The following is a 12760-nucleotide window of genomic DNA, read 5'->3' as shown; positions in this document are numbered from 1 at the left end:
AATTCTCGAAGCAGTTACTGAGTAACTAAGTAGATCCTAGAAGAAAAAAAAAACCTGGATAATCCCCACAAGAATTATGGTCAACTCTTGATTTCACTTTAGGCGAAACACGTCGTATAAATTTTCATTATACATGTTGCGATCGAATAAAATTGACATTTCTGAAAGCGATCTTTATGGAAATCTTCTGTGAAATTTCTTAATGAAGATTGGAATTTTGTACTTCTTTGGACAGTTTAATTCTCTTCATCATTAGTCAAATGGTTTTAAATATACAGACATCGGCAAAATAAAGTTGGCTTTGATCACGTAAATTGGCAAAAATCGTTTGTTCATACGGCAAATTCTTTCGTCAAAACATGTGTTCAACATGTTCAACATATTATTTCTGTGATACACCTCAAAACAGTGCCTATTTTTGAGTAAAATATTGATTTTTACAAAGACGAAACAAATGTGTCTAAAAATGTTGCATCAAAGTTAAGTACCCATGTGGTGTTTCCTTCACTTAGCAATATTTTGTTTTTCTGAAGACGTTTTGAAGTGATGTGTGAATGTTTAGGGGAATTATTGGTCAAAACCAGTTCAGTGGCGCATATGTACTTTATTACTGGGAAAATTAGTGAATAAAGCATGTCAAATCACTCTTGTTATATAAAATAATCTAAATCACTCTTGTTATATAAAATAATCAAAATAAAAGAGTTCTAGGCAGTTTTGCATTGGATTCGAATGACTTATGTGAATAAATATCCGTGTTTTCTTGATTTTTCGACGATTACCTCTTCCGAAACCCTGAAAACATATAAACAAAAAATAAATGTAGATTCTATTGCATGAATCACTTTATTGAAGATGTTAGCTATAGCTAGATATATCTAAATCACACATAAAATTACCAATTAAGATCCTGCAGGCAGAGGTGCATATGGTGAAAATAAAATATCAAATAAAATAGGATAAACTGTAAAAATAAGGTAATGATTTTAAACTCCGAGATTAGCTTAAAGTTAAATGATACGATTCTACCCCATTACCCCGAATGCCATTACCCTGAATTCCAGATCCCCGAACAACCCATAACCCCGAATTCCAATATCATGCGGAAATATCATCAATGTCATCATGTAGATTCGGGGAAACAGCATTCGGGGTGATGGCATTCTTGTAAATAGCATTCGGGGTAATGGGGTAGAATCTCTAAAGACTACTGGTCAAAATAACAATTTCAGAAATTTCGACTATTTCACAGTACATCGGTATTATGATACATTTGTTATCTAACATACAGGGTGTTCGCAAATTATCCGTACAAACTTTAAAGACATGGCTCTAAATATATAATCAACCATAACAAATTAAGTATTCTTGCATGGTTTTAAACATTGGCTTTTTATATCCTTAAGAAGTAAGTTTGACACATTTCCGATTTCAAATATTTGTAAAGCTAAGCCAAATGTATTGAGGTGCCTTAAAAGGAGCTGTTTTTCGAGCTTTGTGACGGAAGAGAAATGTCCATAGAACTCGCTGGATTTGAACCATATAATTTTCTATTTCCAGTCTAACTCGAAGCCACTAAGCTGCAGGTAACTTCAAATAATAATAGGACATTTGGAGTCATCACTTCTAGATATTTATGAATAACACATCTCCAGTATGACTAGCGGCCCTCAGAAAAAAAAAACGTCTCCAAAAAATTCAAATTTGACTTTTTTAGTAACAAGCAATCATTTTAAAATTATTTGAAGTTGTATTTTGTGTTATCATATAGATGGACTTTAATTTTTCATTTTCCAGTTTTCAATGCGAGATAATCTTTCCAAAATTTTCCTGTTCGGATAATTTGCGGACACCCTGTATATACCTCTGCCAATAGGGTGCATATTAGTAATTATTTCTGTGATTTTAATGACAAAAACCTAAAACAACGTGATCCATGCAGAAAAATCTATATTCATTATAGTTTTATACGTTTCTCAGGGATTTGTAAGGTCTTCTTTCCTCCAAAAATCAATAAAACATAGTCCAAGTCATTCAGATGGAAAACACTCATAAATATCGTGTTTTCATTATTTTATGTAACAAGACTGATTTGATATATTTTATTTACTAATTTCGCCAGTATTACCGGTTGAAGTACATTTAGGTCATATAACAACACAGAAATGAATCGGTTTTGACCAGTAATTCTCCTAAAAAATCCCAAATCACTTCAAAACGTCTACCAAAAGTCTTAAATAGCTAAAACAGCTTGCTTGTGATAAAAAAAACAATATATTGCTAAGTGAGGGGAACGAAGAATGTGGGCACTTAATTTTGACACATAACTTTTTGTCTTCGTAAGAACCTCAATTTTATTTAAAACTAAGAACTATATTAGTATGTATCACAGAGATCATGTGTTAAATATGAAGTACACATATTTTAACAAAAGAAATTCGCGTTTTTAAATAAAAATTTTGTTAATTTGTGTGATTTAATGCAAATGGACGTTTTATTTTGCCGATGATTGTAGAAGTAAATGTTTTTTGAAAGAAAATATTTCAAAAATGTATAAATGATCCAGAAAGAATGAAATCTTTCAAAAATATATAAGTAATCCTCCAGGAATTGCACTCAGTATTTGTCTAGTAATAAAACCATAAAATTTGCAAGAAATTTCATTGGATATCACGCTCCTTCACAACTGATGAAGCTTAGCAGGGAACCAAGTGAATGGAAGGCGCTTTTTCAATACATTGACTGAAATCTCTTTTATATGACTGAAAGTGTAAAGAAGATGAAAAGTATAAAATAAAACATTCAAAATATGGCAATTAATGCAACTGTTCTAAAAATCGTTTTTTCGTTGCAATTAATCGATTTTTTGAATCGATGTAAAGAGCACTCAAAATCGAATGAATCGATTTTCTTCATTAGATTTTGTTTTATTTTAAGGGGCAGGATCCGTCAATGATTTCGGAATTTTCAAAACCAATTTTTCCGTTCAAAATCAAGAAAATTTATGCGAAAATATGTTCACTGTATTCTATTCTCCAACCAAAACACAGTGAATACATTTTCATCGAATAATTTTTAGTTTTGTACAGAAAACTGCTCTTGAACTGACGGATCCTTGAACGTTAAGATAATGCAATTGATCAATATTTTCAGCGAATTGATAAAAAATACATCTTATTTTAAATCATTAAAAAATAAGCATCTGCATTCGTTTTATTTTTAGCACTTATTTTCATAAACACATTAAAATCCAAATGATTAAAAAACATAAATTGTAAAGGATGCATCGGAGAATCGTTTCAATATCCTATTTGCATCGATTCAGCAACATCTATGTTTTGGTCGAATGTGTCCAAAGCTAGTGCACACTAATGAAGATGAACGGATAAACAAAACCATAGAGCTTTATTGACATTGAGATAGACCGAGTCAGGTAAAACATTAACGAAACTATAACATAAAGTTTTAAGAACAAAATCTTTAAAATCAGACAACATATCGTGCTGGAAAAATATTGACCAAATAATAAAATGTACTGCATTCTATGCCTTAAAAGATGCGCAAAAATTCGAAATTTTGAGTAAATTATACAACAACATTAAATGTACAAGTTACACAAAATACAAATATTTTTCCGAACGTTTTTTATCATTGAAAGGATAAATATGCAGTTTATTCTAAAAGCCTAGGTGACCGTTATTTCAAAACACATACTTTCAGTATGATTGAGTACATGAAAAATATCGAAGTTTCTAAAATATAGAGAACCAATCGGACCGGGTGCAGCCGACGAATGTTTTTGCATAAGTTATGATCTGTTGAAATAGAAAACTCATCGACGGACATTGATTGGACCGTAGCGACTCGGACCAATGCCAAATCCATGGTTTTCCACCCTCATCACTTGGGGGAGGCGACTTGTTGCCTACCTTTTCGGGTGAAGCATAGTATAGCGTGATGGTACCAAGCATAGCCCAATAACGACTGCGACACAATGGAAAAAAAATTAATTTAGATAATGGAAACGGCTTTGGAAATCCAATTTCTGTTGTGTTGACTTCATTGCTATTATGGTTACAGTTTAAAACTCATAAGAGCAACGAGAGTGTTCTGGTTTGTTTGCATTACAAATTCAGTCATAGGTAAGAACCTTAAAACTGTATGTGGTTGAGAAAATTGTGTTCCCGTGAATGTTCTACAAACATGATAAGTAAATAGAAGCTTTTGAGAAAATTTCTCTGGCTTCTAAATCAGTTCCACAACTCCTTTGCGCCCACAAAGCACAACCGAATCGCTCCAAAGCTACAAACCTTCAAATGGTTCGAAGGTCAAGATCCTCAGAACTCTCCTCATTATCGCATTTCCCGTGATCCAAGGCGGGATCGTCCGACTCAGCTTCACCTCGAAATCTTCCAACCAGTCGTAAATTACCTCCGGTCCATTAGCAGTTTCCTTCGATTTGAGACTGCTTTAGAAGAAAACCGAAGAGCCGATGGAACCTCGAGGAGAGAACCACAAATTCGTTTATCCAGCATTCATGGAAATCTCGGTGGGGCACGGCTTCTGGACGAAGCAGACAACCAATTTCTAATCATCTCACCAAACCACACAGTCAGTGGAGTTTGTTTGTAGAATAAAGGAGCGAATTTCATCCGATTTGTTACTCCGGCAAAGCTGATCTAACTTTTCCATATCTTGTTACTGGCTGGTTCGAGTTTAGCTAGACCAGTTCACCCACCCCGCCCCCCACACTTTGGAGCGGGTGAGAATTTAAGAAGGAAAAGTTTTCTCAACAAAACCGGTTTTTAACGAACGTGCTTTTTTCATTCTTACGATCTTGTAGACTGTGTGCTGCGTTCGGACTTGGTACTCGAAGGTGGCCGAGAGTTTGTGTGCATTAATTGATTTTTTTCATTTCTTGCTGCAGACCGCCGTAGCTAATCATTTGAGCAATGTAAATTGCTTCGATGTGCCGCAGAGGGGGGAAAGTTTGCACTCGTTTGATCTGTATACATGCTTTTTATTGCTTAAAATGGGTAGCTTCCAGCAGCAGATGGTAACTGCAAAACGAGCAGTGCAAAATTCATGTGAAATCAAAAGTTGAACTGAATTGGAATCTGTTGTTCGAATAAACAGATTTTTTTGTGGAATTAAATACATATGAACAATTTCTCCTCATTGGTTTCCCTGATTTATGAAGAAACCACAAATCTCTCACTTTTAACCCGTACAGCCTAAGTCAAAGAAAAAAAAAACTAAAGCTCTCATCGCTCATAGAATACTCAAAGGATTTCAATTATTTTTGTCAGTACACTCGTACACATATCTAGTTTCTGAAAGTGGCCAAAGAATCTCGGGATTGCCCTTGTGGCCAATGTTATTCCGTTGGGTCACTGGGTCAGGACTGGTTAAAAGAATGCTGGGATTTTGTGCCCCTGTAGTAAGGCAAATTTCAAGTCACACATAGTTCCCGGAATCGGTTATAATGGGGCCACTATAACTCTTCATTTTAAATTATTTATTCAAATTAAAATGATTACCATGGCAAATAAATAAAAATAACGATACATCTGGGCGAGATAGCCGTAGCGGTAAACGCGCAGCTATTCAGCATGACCATGCTGAGGGTCGTGGGTTCGAATCCCACTAGTCGAGGATCTTTTCGTAAAGGAAATTTTCTCGATTCCCAGGGCATAGAGTATCTTCGTACCTGCCACACGATATACACATGCAAAAATGGTCGAAAATGGGAAGTGCTCATAAGAACACTAATCTGAGAAGCAGGCTTTGTCTCAGTTGGGACGTAATGCCAGAAAGAAGAAGAACGATACATCTGAAAAACAAATCTTTTTACCCGACTTGACCCAGTGATCCACCTGAATACATCCAGTCATAGAAATATTCCCGAGTTCTTTTGGCCACTTTAAGAAACAAGATATGTCTACGAGTAAAGAGTAGAACCATCGGTTTTGGCCATACGCCAGTCGTAGCCGTAGTGGATTATACACCGTTTTATAAAGCCAATCAACATGAAACCTCTTAGTGTTCAGTAGATCACATTCACATGATAGAGCCACAATTATTTACTCGTCCGTATTGTTTCAAAACATAGGAAAAACGATTATTTTCTTTATAATTTTTACCCTCATTCACTTAATGGGACCAGGATACTCCTAATTCGGCCACTCCCATAAGAAATCAATGTGATCGGCTAATTTAGAAACCGAAGCTAAATCTCTGGCAGAAACTGGATCGAGTGACCTATACTGACCAACGACACTTTCCAAGCAAAACAAAAATGGTTTCAGCTCAGCTCCGATATTTTTCATACATAATAGAATAGCTAAGTTGAGTCCAATAACTCAATTTTGGCTAAATTTCCAAGGTTCCCACCAGGGAATTTGACTTTAATTCCATTAAAAAAAAATTACGCGAATTTGGGTTAGAATTTTTCCAAATCTAGCTTATTGGGCCAAAGTATCCCTACTGCGTAGAGATCTCTTTATTTTTGACAACATTCGTGAGGAAGAAAGAAAAAACGAGAGATTTTGTATTAAAAGTGTAATCGATTTACTGAATAAACTCAAAATTTATGTAACAATGTTTCTCCGTGTATGTTTTGAATACGTCATCCCACAATTATGAATCAAGTTAGGTTCATTTTTCAGAACAAAATATGATCAAACATTGATGTGACCCTGCACAAGTACCTCCCTGGTACTGCCGAATATAGTTGTTTTCGGGAATACACATCAAAGTTCGCGGTTGTTTACGAAAAAGTGTGGATTTCTATAGAAATTTCAAACGCTGTCCATCCCTCAGATGTCGATCAGTATGAGAGGATGATAATTATTATGTATCAAATTGGCTCATATAAGGCGAATCTCTCCCTTTCCAGCAGCAAGATCAAATGGGAGTTTTCGTTTGTTGTTTTCATACAGAAACGGATTGCGTTTTAAAACAATCTATATGCGTCATATGCGTGCGTATGCAGGAGAGATAAAGGTGATTAAACGTCAGATAGCCTTATTACGAATTAGAACCCTATAACAGCAATATATCTGCAATGGAAATGTTTTGGGCGTTTCTTACAGAATGGTCTTATCTTTGATTCAAAACTGTGGTACCGTGTACCACCGCTAATTTGAACGGTACTTCATGCAAACCATCGGGGTTCATTTTTAATTTGAACATCTAGTCACCCTTGAACTGTGTTTCTGGTTACCTCTTTCACTGTTTTGTTTTGATTCTGCATTCCGTTCCATAGTGTTCCATTACACTCTACTCCGTTCCAGAAGCTCAATGACGTTTGAACCATTTTTAATCGGAACGATATGCAAATTAGTGGGGTACAAATTAAAAAGTGTTCAGATTAAATGTTTGAACCATCAGGGGGAACCCGGTATGGTTTTGAACTGAGAGAGACTCACGAAGAGTAAAAATCTCAACGTCATATGCAGCCCAGATTCCGCTGCCACGAAACGTCAAATGCAGCTGGTCGTTTTTGTGGATGAAAAAAGTAAAAAAATCAAAATAAACTAATATTAAAAACCTCAGTTAGTGGAGCAGTTTTTAAAAAGATGCTGATAAATCTAAACACAAGACTAGTTATTTCCAATGTCTGCTACGTTTGCTGGCATGAAACTTCACTCAAAAGGCTATTTATGCTTCGGTGTGATGCAAATTCAATTTTTTTTTTGCTGAAATGCTCATGTGAGAATTTAAACGGCTTGCGCATGATTGATAGACACAGAGCGTAATAAGAAACAATCTCAGGAAATAGAAAAATAAGACCGTCTTCGCAAGTCTTATCTCAGATTTTGATGCCCCACTGTTATGCTGTACAGATTCATGATTCACGTCAATGAAACATATTTTGCTTAAGGCGAAGTAGGCCGTCATTGAAATTTGTACGCGTCGTTGATGATTGTTGCTAATTCATCTCACGATTTCGAATTAAAGAAAATCAATTGGTTCTGCACTGACACATCTGAAAAAGTATCAGCATACTTTATGCATGTTAGCGCGTCCAGTGATACTTTTTCAAGTCAATGTAAACTATCAAGACTGAGTTTTATCACTTTGAAATGCAAGTTGAAAAGTCATCATTGTTGCCAAAACGAATGACGGGCTACTTAGCCTTAATAGCAACTCTATTTGATAAAATATTCGTCTTTTAATTCAACATTGATCCATATTTGTGTGCCACAGTTATAGAGTGGGGTGATTATACCAACTGTAACGCTTTAATAACGAAACATGAGGCTGAGAATTAGGGTACGGTAAACAATTTCTATTCATTCTGTGGTGGAAAGATTGTTCTGAAGACTTCACCACAAAATTATCGAAAGATTCCTCTACAGATTACTTTAAGAACTCTTGAAATTTGTCCGCCGAAAATGTCAGCAAAAAATCACAAAAATTCTTTCCTCAACTTCTGATAAAGATTTTGTCTACAAAATAATTCAGAAGGTTGGTATTTGAATCATTTTTATGAGTTTTTATAGGATTTCCTTCAAAATTTGCATAAGACAATTATAAATTATTTTCTTATGACAAGCATATGCAAGAAACGCGATGTGATGTCATCTCCGTTCATCAATGGTTCCCAGGTTTTGGTGATGAACATTCCAAAAGGTGTATATGATTCTCGACTCATGACCCTGAGTATGGATTTAATGATTACCTGTGCCCAAGCATTGCAGAAATTGTTTTTATTTGATTTTGAAACACAGCCAAGGCAAGCATAGAACCAACATCCCATCTTTATCGGTCCATGATCGACAATGTTTCGCAATATGTAACATAATATGATTCCCTCAAAAAGCTCTCCAAATATTCAAAATTTTAGATGTCAAATGGTATTTTTTTATTTACGACTATTTTTGTATTTACAAGGAACCTTTCAAAGTTTGTAAATGTGTAAGGTCATGCATAACAATTTTCAAAATTCTATCGTTGAAAAAGCCAGAATATTTGTGTACAAAACATTCTCCTATGCGTTCCGATAGAAATAGAAGCCTTTCAATTCCTCAACATCGTTATGCATATTACACTCAATCTTTGTTAACAAGAGGTATTGTCTTCTGGAACCACTTGCCACTAACTAATGAAACAAATGTCTAAATTGTGAATTTCAAAAGGGACCTAAAACAGTTGTTGGCAGTATAATTCAGGGATTTGATGAAGTATAGTTTGAATTAACATTGAAAATTAAATATTTATATATCTTTGGCGTATTATTTTCTTATCAAGTGAAATGATTTAAAGGCTTTTAGCCTTATATTACATGAATTCACAAATAAATAAATAAATAAATAAATAAATAAATAAATAAATAAATAAATAAATAATGAATAAATAAATAAATAAATAAATAAATAAATAAATAAATAAATAAATAAACAAATAAATAAATAAATAAAAAAATAAATAAATAAATAAATAAATAAATAAATAAATAAATAAATAAATAAATAAATAAATAAATAAATAAATAAATAAATAAATGAATAAATAAATAAATAAATAAATATAAAAAATAAAATAAATAAATAAATAACCGAAATTATTGACAAAGTGTACAGGATACAAAGTCTAGTTGAATCAAATGATGTAGTACTACAGTCGGTTTTCATTTATTGGTTGTTATGAGTTCAAACATCTTTTCAGATTCAGATTCAATGGCTGAAATAATTCAATAAATCAGATGATTTTATCAAAATTAGAAATATTTTAAAACAAATTTTAAAATACTGATTAATTTACCCTTGTTCTACGGTACTCATCATCTTAACATAACTTTGTAACTAATTCGTTGCATACTTCTAGACATTTAATCATTGGTCAATGAATCAATAATCAATGATTGATCATTCGAATTTGGTAAAAGTCAAAACTATGTACTAAACGCCTTCAATCATGCAGTTAATAGGAAAGCCATTGGAAAATAATACCGTAAACCAGGGTTACAAATTTTTAAAACAAGTGCTGACACTCATCACTCGTACAGTCAAAGTTGGTTATAACTTATAACGACAACTTTTATAGCGACAAAAGCTCTCTACAGCGACATTTTTGGATCCCTTGAAAAGAATTTCAATATTTACGCATTCTTTTTAACGACTTTTCTCCATTACGACGGTCCCTTTCGATGTCGCTATAACAAGCTTCGACTGTATTTTGTTTTCTGAAAGATATAGGCATGTATAAAATAATGTTTTATCATATTTTTTTTTATTTTGCTTATATGGGGTAACATTGATCACTCAAGTAAACAATGATCGGTATTATTGAAATTTACGTTACATACTAGATCGTGGCCCATGAAGCCAAATATAAAGGCCAAACTCTTTTAAGTCATTTACTTTTTAAGTTACTTAAAAAATAAAAACACCTTGAACCCACCAATGCCCTTACAAAACTCTGCATTCTTCATGCATCAATGTTGATGAATTGAAAAATCTTATGAAAATTTTGGCAAAAGAATCGTTTTTGGTGATGCCATTATTAGTAAAACACATTTTCCTTGCTTAAATCATTTGCAGAACTCATGTGAGACAAGAAGTGATTCGAATGTCTTACTAGCGGGGACATTCCTATCAATGTTACCCCGCTGATAAATGTTACCCCGGTTTACGGTACTTTATGAAAGTTAAAATTTAAACCCCCCAAACATGCGTTATTTCTAATCCATAAAATCTTGAATATTGGATAATTCAAAGCTTTACTAAAAAGCTTATCGGCAAGATCGGGATCAGAATTGTGGAATTATATGATAACATAGGGATGGTACACAAATCATGTCACGCTAAATTTCGACCCCCTCCCTCCCTTTATCACGTTTTTTGTATGAGTTCTTCGAAAATTTTGTAAGGCTTGTCACGCTTGGCTTGACCCCCCCCCCTTGGAGCGTGACGTAATTTGTGCATGACCCCAAATACGTACAATTTTTCAGCTTTTTACCTGAGCTGTTTTACTCTGCATCAATGTTGCTTCGTAAAGAAAACTGGTGAGATAATACGCATTTAAGAAATGATAACATTTTTGAAAAGATTGTAGTAAAACTAAGCACCCATCTATGCCCATCAACTGATATTTGAGTCCCAAAACAAAATAACCCAAATTAAGCACCTCAACAATATTGATTTTAAATGTATTGGGTAATACATTGAAGACAGTTGTAAATCCAGTTGCTGTTCATAAACATTCCAAGCCTCTGCACAAGACTCACACAAGTTGGGCATAGTTGTATGTTGGTTGTTTTGCTTTTTTGCTGACATCAGACTTCGTCGTTGCAGTGCTCCCCGCCCGTACCGAGTCGTGTACGTATCGTACAATCAATATTCGTAATTATTTACCTGCCTCTCCGCTTGGTGCGCGGTTCTCGTTGCTTAGTCCTTCCACGTATACACCCTCCGCCACTTCCTTGCACCGGAGCAAATTGTGGTACCGTGAAGCTCACGCGATTGCAAAGACGACCTCCAATGCGGAGCACGAACAAGAACAGCCAAAATCCAAATTTCCTCTCCGGTTCACGACGACGACAACACAACAGGTCAACGACGACGGTTGAGACGCTTGCAAACACAATTTTCAAACGTTTGTCTTCCGGTCACCGGAAGTTGGTTCCATCCCATAGGTACACACAAGCTTCGACTTCGGTGGAAAATTGTTTTAATTCGCTTGATGCTTCACATCAATCGATAAACATCAACCTTGGTCAGTATCCTACATGCAGCTGATTACGTTAACGAGAAATTATTCTACACCAGTACTCAGAAGCTATAGCAGAAACCTTCATTCATACCCCACTGGGGAGTGTTGCACAATCTGCTCGAATCGCACTTCAATCGATCAGTGGGAATTCCAATGCCAGCAGCTCAACACACAGATCTACGCGAGACGCACAACACATCACTCAACACAGCGAACAGTCCTTGAAGCAAGTCAGCCAAATCTGTCCCCAACGCGCAAACTGAAAGGGGGAGTATCGCAATAACAACAATCCAGACGAGGTACATCAACACCTTAGTCGTCCCACGCAAAACAAACTCTGCTAAATCCCAAGAACGAGCACACAAGCGAAAACTTCGAGAATGGACAAAGAGGGCAGACCGAAAACACACACGCGATCGCGAAAAACCTGAAACCTTGGGTCCTCTGGACAAAACAAAAAAGACACGCACGCCTCGACTGCTTCCCGTGAGCTCCGGAACGCCGCGTGTAACGGTCGAACTTCGAACAACTGACTGACGATGGCCCGAACGCCAACTAGTTGCCTACCCTTCATCTACACGGTGCTGTGCTGGGTCTTCACGGACCACCACAAGCCGTGTTCAGTGTTCATCGCCATGTTCATGTACCAAAATATCCAACAGCCGCCTCTGTCCGAAGGCACCAATACCAATCGAAAAGGCAAGCGAGCGAGCATGGTTAGCAGCAGTAATTCGTGTGTATACGAATGCCGTTCAACTGGTTTTTCTGTTTGTTTGATTGCGGTGTTACGGAGCGAGACATGAAGAAAATACTGGTTGACCCTTTGAGTACCGATGTAACCATTTTACATTTTTTTAGCATTTTGTAAGACAACAGAAACAATAATCAATAAATACCAACATAGCCTCAACAGAACAAATATCACGATGTTTTTAATTTTCTAAGAATCAAATTAAATTCTCAGCAAAAAAAATTCCAAGGAACTAAACAATCGAAGATCTCATTTGAAACTTTAAAAACGTTTACTGTGTCAATTGACATC

The 12760-nt window shown here is 35.3% G+C and overlaps 1 protein-coding gene across 3 annotated transcripts in view; it reads right to left on the bottom strand.

Moving 5' to 3' along the window:
• LOC5570900 (protein numb) overlaps nt 1-12760 on the bottom strand; it is a 162637-nt gene that overhangs the window by 94810 nt on the left and 55067 nt on the right. The window contains exon 1 of one of the 3 annotated variants that reach the window (XM_001653327.2): nt 11361-12565. The exons of the other annotated variants lie outside the window; for them this stretch is intronic. The gene's annotated coding sequence lies outside the window, so the exon portion shown is untranslated. Of the gene's footprint in view, nt 1-11360; nt 12566-12760 lie in introns of those variants that run through there. 3 annotated transcript variants of the gene reach the window in all.

Source organism: Aedes aegypti, chromosome 2 (genome assembly GCF_002204515.2).
Source record: "Aedes aegypti strain LVP_AGWG chromosome 2, AaegL5.0 Primary Assembly, whole genome shotgun sequence".
Lineage (NCBI taxonomy): Eukaryota > Metazoa > Arthropoda > Insecta > Diptera > Culicidae > Aedes > Aedes aegypti.
This window is presented reverse-complemented; position numbering and strand designations above follow the sequence as displayed.